Below are 7608 nucleotides of genomic sequence, written 5' to 3'. Positions count from 1 at the left end.
GGGAAGGGGTCGGCCGGACGGGAGGCACCCCAGGGAGGCACTCGGAGCCTGGAAGGTGGTCGGGCACAGGGAGGTGGGCGGCTCAACGCAGGAGCGCCCCCTACTGGCCCGCCACATTGATAATTTTAGTTCAGTCGCCACCTTAGCTTTTCTAATCTTATCCCTACGAGTGTGGGCCATTGCTATAGAGTCCTCCTTGGGGGCTGTCCCTAGCCCCCATTGTCTGTATGTCTCTTTCTTCTTTCCTAAGAGGACCATGATTTTTGTTTAGCCAAGAGGGCTTCCCAGCCATTTTGCTACATTTCCTCTGCATGGGAATGGACCCCCTTTGTGTTTCAAGGATCGTGACCTTTAGAAACAACCACTCTTCATGCACTCCTTTCACCTTCGGTCCCTGGTGACCTGAGCTTGTTCAAGTTTGCATTTTTGAAGTCTAAAACTTCAAGCCTGCTATCCAATTTGTCTGCCATGCGATGGACCATGAACAAAATGGTTTCATGGTCACTATCACTCAGGCTGTCCTCTGTGTTTAAGTCAGTCACCAGATCATCTCCTTTGGCCAGGACCAGCTCTAGAAGAGTGTTACCTCTGGATGGCCCATGCACCTTCTGAGTCAGAAAAAGCTCTTCAATGCAGGTCAGGAAGGAACGCGACCGATCCAACTTGGCCAAGTGTTCCTCCCAAGAGATGTTTGGATAATTGAAGTCGCCCATGATGACCATGTCCCGTGTACATGCAGCCTCTGTTAGTTCTCAGGCGAACTCTAGATCAAGTTCCTCACCCTGGTTTGGTGGTCTGTAGTATACACTTACAGTTAGATCTCTCTCACCATGCCACCCCACCCTGCAGCTTGATCCAGAGGGTTTCAAGCCAGAGGGATGTCAGCCTCCAAGGAGGTGTACTGCTCCTTCACATAGAGAGCTACACCTTCAGCTTTTTTTCCCTACTTGGTCCCTTCTGCGCAGGGCATAGCCCTCTATGGCTATGCTCCAATCATGTGAGGAGTCCCACCAGGTCTCCATAATCCCTACTAGATCAAAATGGCCACTGGAGAGCAGGAGGGATAGTTCCTCCTGCTTGTTCCCCATGCTCCTGGCATGTACAGGCACCTGAGTCCCCCTACTGAGGTCCTCAACTTCCTGTCATGCTGAAGGAGAACTATTCCCTCAGCTCCCATGAGAGTGGCCCTCCTGGTGTCCCTATCTATGGAGTTTCCTTGTATGTCGGTCCCCAGGCATGCTCCAGTCAGTGTTACCCTGTTCCCCCAGCAATCTTAGTTTAAAGCCCTATCTAGACACTCAGCCATCATGGCCAAGAACAGGGACTTACCTCTTCACATGAGGTGGATGCTGTCTTTTTCCAGGAGTCCTCTCTCCCTGAAGTGCGCGCTGTGGTCGAGAAAATCGAAGTCCTCTCAGTGGCATCATTGTCGGAGACTTCTGTTCACTTCTTTGATGCATCCTTTCCTCCTAGGACCATGGCCTGCAACAGGAAGCACAGAGAAAAAGACTTGAACCCAGCCCCCAGAGCCCTGTAGTCACTCGTGAGCCGGCCAGAATTGCTCCAAGCCATGTAATTCATGCTCACGTGGATGAGGAACATTGGGTAGTGGTCAGAGGGCCGGATGAGTTTAGGAATCCTCTCTGCAACAATCTGGGTATGGGCCCATGGAAGCACCAGACTTCACAGGCCAGGGGGTCAGGACAGCAGATCACTCCCTCTCTCCCTCTCAGGAGGGATTCACCCAGAATGGCCACCCTGCATCTCTTCTTAGGGGTGGCAGTTAGCTGCCCCCCCTCATCCAGAGTCAGTGCTTCAACTGATGGCTCTGCTGGTGGTGTGAGAGGTGCATACCTGTTGATCAGTTCCAAGGGAGAAGTGACCCTGGTACTGAGTGTTTTGGGACCCAAGATGACCATCTTCCAAGCATCCCCTGAGTGTGGCTCCTGGTTGATCTTCCTGTTGTCCATCTTCACATAGTCAGACATCCATGCTCTTCTCTCTTCATTCTTCAGGAGAAGAGCTTGACTGTAGTAATCATCCATCTCCTGCTCATGGGTCCTGATGGCACAAAGTCTGCCTACCTGGGCCTGGAGCTCAGTCACCTGGGACTCCAAGGACCTCACTAAGGCGCATACACCACAGGTGGGGGTGACCTTGCTCCTATTCCCAGTTGCTGGCAGCTGTGCCAGACAGCCCTCGCAGCCTGGATCCAGGGGCTGCATCTGGGTTCCGTCTCAGTGGAGGCCTCAGTGATGAAAGGGAAGGGAGCACCAGCTGGAGCCGAGGTGGGAAGCCACGGGGTGTGACATGTCCCCACCACTGTATGGTAATAGTCTATGCTACTACCCATGAGCTGGCCAAGGAACTGGCCTGCGAACTGCCTGCAAACTCTCCTGTTTGCAGTCGCTGTTCACTGGCTACCTGGACACAGACTCCCTAGTTGCAGCCCCCTTCTTAGGGCTTCTGCCAGGCCCAGGCAGCAATCGCTCAGCAATCGCTCACTCAATCAGCAACCCATCAACAATCAGCAATCACTCAGCAGTCAGCAATCACTCCCAGCTTCTCAGAGCACACGCCCCAAACACACACAGCCCACCAAACAAACCCTCAGCAAAACCAAAGGCACAGGCAGCTGGATCACTTACTTATCCTGGGCAGGATCTGGTGCCTGGCTTCTCTCCTTCCTCCAGCAGCTGCCTGCAAACTACAATTCTAATATAATAAAGGGCTTAGTCTGTTTCTGTGTGTCTGTCTGTCCATAACACTTTGGGCAAGTGCGCGTGCGCCGCCAGGAGGGTCGGCGGCGATTGGCTCCATAGGCAGGGAGGCGGTTGGAAGCCCCGCTGCTCCGGAGGCGGAGGTGGAGGCGGAGGCGAGCAGGGGGAGGGAGCCACTGCTGCTGCCTCAGGCAGGGGGTGGAAGAGGAGGCAAAGGCGGAGGCAGGTTGTGGGGAGGGAGCTGCAGTCGCTGCCACCACCCCCACCACCTCAGCCACAGGGTGGGAGCTGCTGCCACCACCACTACTGCTGCTGCTGCCGCCCCAGGCAAGGAGGCAGAGGGGAGATGGAGGTGGAGGCTGCTGGGGTACTTTGTGGTGGCAGTGAACACGCCCAGGCCACCCGGGCAATGGGGCTTCCCCCCACCTCCCTGCCTGAGGGTAAAGGGGGGAATCACAAAGGCGGCGCCCCCCTGCCCGCCCTCCTGCCTGTGCCAGAACAGCCAGCTGGGAGGGGGAGGTGACAGGCAGGCAGGCAGGGAGGGCAGCAGGGAGGGACAGGGAGGCAGCCGGACGCGGGCCAGGTGGACGCGGAACGGGGGGACCAGACCCAGAGCAGCGGGGAGGGTGGGTGAAGTGGGCCTGGACCTGGAGCAGCAGGGTTGGGGCCAGACCCGCAGCAGTGGTGTGGGGGTGGGGAGTGGGGCTGGACCCAGCGCGGTGGGGAGTGGGGGAGGATGGAGCAGGTCCGGACCCAGAGCAGTAGAGCAGGAGGGGGTGGAGCAGGGCCAGACCTGGAGTAGGAGGGAGGGTTGGAGCAGGGCTGGATGCGGAGAAACGGGAGGGGAGGGGAGAGGTGGGGAGGAGCGGGACCCGGACATGGGTCTCTGTCCCCTTACGTCCCCTCCATCATTCTTGATGGGCAATTTACTAGTAGGTTCATATGCCCCATTTCCAAGCTGATGCCCAGGGCCCACACCGTAGTTTTGAACTTATCATAGATTCATAGATTCATAGATGCTCGGGTCGGAAGGGACCTCAACAGATCATTGAGTCCTGCCCCCTGTCCATGGCAGGAAAGAGCGCCGGGGTCAGACGACCCCAGCCAGATGCCTCTCCAGCCTGCTCTTGAAGACCCCCAAGGTAGGGGAGAGCACCACCTCCCTTGGAAGCTCATTTCAAGTTTTGGATAGCTTTACTGTGAAGAAGTTTTTCCTGGTGTCTAGCCTAAATCTGCTCTCTGTCACTTTGTGACCATTGTTCCTCGTTACCCCAAGAGGCGCCCTGGTGAACAGAGCATCTCCGATCCCTTGCACCCCCCTAATAAATTTGTAAGCAGACACAAGATCACTTCTCAGCCTTCTCTTGCGGAGGCTGAAGAGGTCCAAGTCCCTTAGTCTGTCCTCATAGGGTTTGGCCTGCAAACCCTTAACCATATGAGTGGCCCTCCTCTGGACCCTCTCAAGGTTATTCACATCCTTCTTAAAGTACGGCGCCCAAAACTGGACACAGTACTCCATCTGCAGTCTGACCAATGCCGTATAGAGGGGAAGTATCACCTCCTTGGTTCTCTTTGTCATGCACCTGCTAATGCATTATAAAGTGTGGTTAGCTTTGCTGATGATTTTGTCACACTGATGACTCATGTTCATCTCCCCAGGGAAAGCTCAGCACCCAAGGGTCTGTGCCACACAGCAAGTCCAGCTCCCTGGAAGTCCTTTTGAAGCCTCTGGGGAATTGTGGCCATGAAGCCTGTTGGGCTCCCCACTCAGCAGGCCCCAGCTGTGGAGCAGTACAGCAGCCATAGCTCAGGCACATTTTAAGAGGCTTTAGCTATGTGGGACCTGCATGTTTGTATAGTGCTCATGCACTCCAAATGGGGAAAACATGCCATTAGGGCAGGGCTTGAAGTACTTCATGTGTACATGTGTCTGCTTTCTTCAACCCCTAAAGGTGAAATAGGCTTTGTACCAAAATGAAAGGGCTTGTCCTTAGTTTGCAGCTGGATTAATCTAAACAAGTACTAAATACTGAACTTCCATAGTGCTTGAAAGCTCACAGTTGGAGCAGTGGTGAGCTGTGCAGAGCTCTGGCCTGCCAAAAGAAAAGGAGTTCCCAAATTTTGTTCTAGGGTTTTTTTTAATCAGCCACTCTGCAGAACGGAGATAAACAAGAGGATATTGCCCAAGTGGGTGCATGGGCATTTAGGGGGTGAAGAAATGATGGTCATTTCCTGGGAACTGCAGAATGAAACAAGGATCAAGAAATACTTGAGTTGGACATTGGGGGTGTGGCTGTGGTGATGGCTGAGTGTATTGAAAGGGAAGGAGGAATGTGCAGCATTGTCTGTTTGTGCAGAGGTCAAAGGGTAGAAACTGGGGCAAGGCAGGGCTCCCTGGGAAAGGACACAGCCCTGAACCTGGGGATACCTGAAACAGCCAGCCAGTGCCCCATCCCACAGTGCTGTCCTTATGAGGCAGGGCAGGGAGAAGGGGAAAGTGGAGGTTGAGGGAGGGTTGGGACCTGGGCAGGGAGAGGCCATGTTCCTTGCTTTGGTTTGACTGAAATCCTAAGAACAAACTGGTGCTATATTGTGGTTGGAGCAGATCAGAGAGGAAAGGAGTTTTCCTAATGATAGACAGACAGAGGAACATGCCAGGAGACTGGCTGAGAGACAGGGGCAGACTGGTTAATAGCCCACAGTGTGTCTGGGGATAGACGTTGTAGCTTTCCATATGGGCGCAGACCTGAATGGGAGAAAGGTCCTGCCCCTCAGAGACCAGCATCCTCAAAAATGTTGCTTTGCCAGAGGGAACTGCCCCTTGCTGCAAAGGTTTCTGCCCCTGCAAAGGATTCTGTCCCTTGCTGTAAATGTTTCTGCCCAAGCCCATTTCCCTTTCTTTGTGGGAGGAGGTGGGAAAGGGGTGGGGGAGGGGTGTTGTGTGGCTCCTAGGAGGCTGGGCTAGGGTTGAACCTGGTTTACTTTCAGATTCCAGTGCCTGTGGGATGGTGCGACTGCCCAGTCTGAGTCCCTGATTTGGGATGGGTTCTTGTACAGTGACTGACTCGTAAAGTGAAAAGTAGCTTCCTTTGCTGCCACCCCCCTCCAACCACACACATGCACATGCATAGACACACATGCTGCTTAGAACCAAGGGAAACACTGACTCTGCCTGGAAAACCTTCAAGCAGCAAATTGGCCTTAATGTGGAGGCCACCAGGGCAGACACACACGTGGCACCTGGAAGTCTCCACAATCCAGGGGTGCATGGGAGGAGGGGGAGTGCAGCTCCCCCTCTGGGGGTCCAGGCCCCCCTACCTGTGTTGTGGGAGGAGGCTGCTGCTGCTGCAGGCTGCCTGCTGCACCCGGAGCACAGGTGGGGGAGAGAAATGGGCTCCCAGGGCCTCCACCGAGATGTGCCCAGCGGCAGGAGCACCCCATCCCCCAAACATGCCTCTGGACCACAAAGAGTCCCAGACCTGGCCAGGCCAGGCTGGGGCCCGATCCCACTTCTGTGCCTCTGCTGCACTGAACGTCAGGCCCTGGCCTAGGTGGGTCTGTAAGTCTCCATGGTCCAGGGGCTTGTAGAGGATCTCCTGCCACTGGGTGCAGCCCAGTGGAGGCCCCAGGGGCCTGTGCCCTCTTCCCCACCTGTGCTCTGGTCAACTCCTGCTCTGACTTGACTTGAAGCTACAGACTAAAGAGAAACACAAATAAAAAGCCTGGACGAAGGAAGAGAGCAAATGTGAGTATCACACGGGGCCTGCAAGACATGCTAATCAGGGTTCAGATGAAAGCGTTCCAAAGTGGAACACTTTCATTGACTTCTGTCAGTCCCTGCATGGGATTGGGGCTGGGCCGATGCATCTCATCCCCACCCCCAGTGCTGTCTGCAGGATGAAGGCGGAGATGTGGAATTTAGATCCATTTCCATCCATCTGACCAGGCTTGTCATTCTGGGCACGCTCGGAAGGGATGTGCTACAGTTATTGCCTTGATTTCCCCTCTCTCCTGCACTGCTCCAGCCTCTTCCACCCAGGGCAGTTTCAAAATGTCTCTAAAAATGTAGGTGGAAAAAGACCACAACTAACAACTGTTGGAGGTGCCCAATAGTATGGACATTGCATGGAATAGCGATTTCCCTGGGTTCCCTCACCCTGTGAAGATCCTTCAGCCATGGCCTTTCCATGTATCTGGCTCCTTTCCCTCCCCACAGTTGGAAAGGGCTGCCGCTTTGGATGAAGTGTGGACTCTGGGGAGTCTCCCATTTCCACCTGCTGGGGCTGGAGGAGTGTGGGGCTCATGTTTCCCACCTGCAGCACACTTGCTGTGCCATCCATTCAGTTCCCTGTGTCTTGGCCCAGTAATTTCTATTTGGCTAAAGCTTGTTATCCATAAGGGAAGCCAGTCTGGAGCAGAAAACATTCACAGGGGACAATCCCTGTGTCCCTTGGGGGTTTGTCATGGTGACTGGTCACTGTCAGTATGACAGTGGGTCACACTCACGAACGTACTGAGGTTCCAGCTGCATTTTAAAGCTGACACCCAACAGGCTGAGCTTACAGCTCGTTTGTCAACTGGCCACAGAGGTATTTAATACAGAGAGAACGGGCTTCTTTGGGATGAGTTTGTAGAGCTTGAGCTCATGCATTGCAAGGCTAACATCCCTCTCAGGATGACTTTTCCTTGGGAGAGCTGTCCTCAAATCAGGTTACTTCACTGTTCTTTATCACTCTGCAAGTTTATTAATTCAGCAAGAAGTACAGAGTTAAAAATGTTGCTGGTGTTATGCACACAAGCTACACAACTTTTCCTCACTTATAGAACAGCATTTAAATGTGGCAAGTGCAGTGAGAAGCTGGGGGGGGGGGGGGGGTTTGGCTGCCAA

Source organism: Alligator sinensis, unplaced genomic scaffold (assembly GCF_000455745.1).
Source record: "Alligator sinensis unplaced genomic scaffold, ASM45574v1 scaffold1391_1, whole genome shotgun sequence".
In the NCBI taxonomy this organism is placed as follows: Eukaryota; Metazoa; Chordata; order Crocodylia; family Alligatoridae; genus Alligator; species Alligator sinensis.
This window is presented reverse-complemented; position numbering follows the sequence as displayed.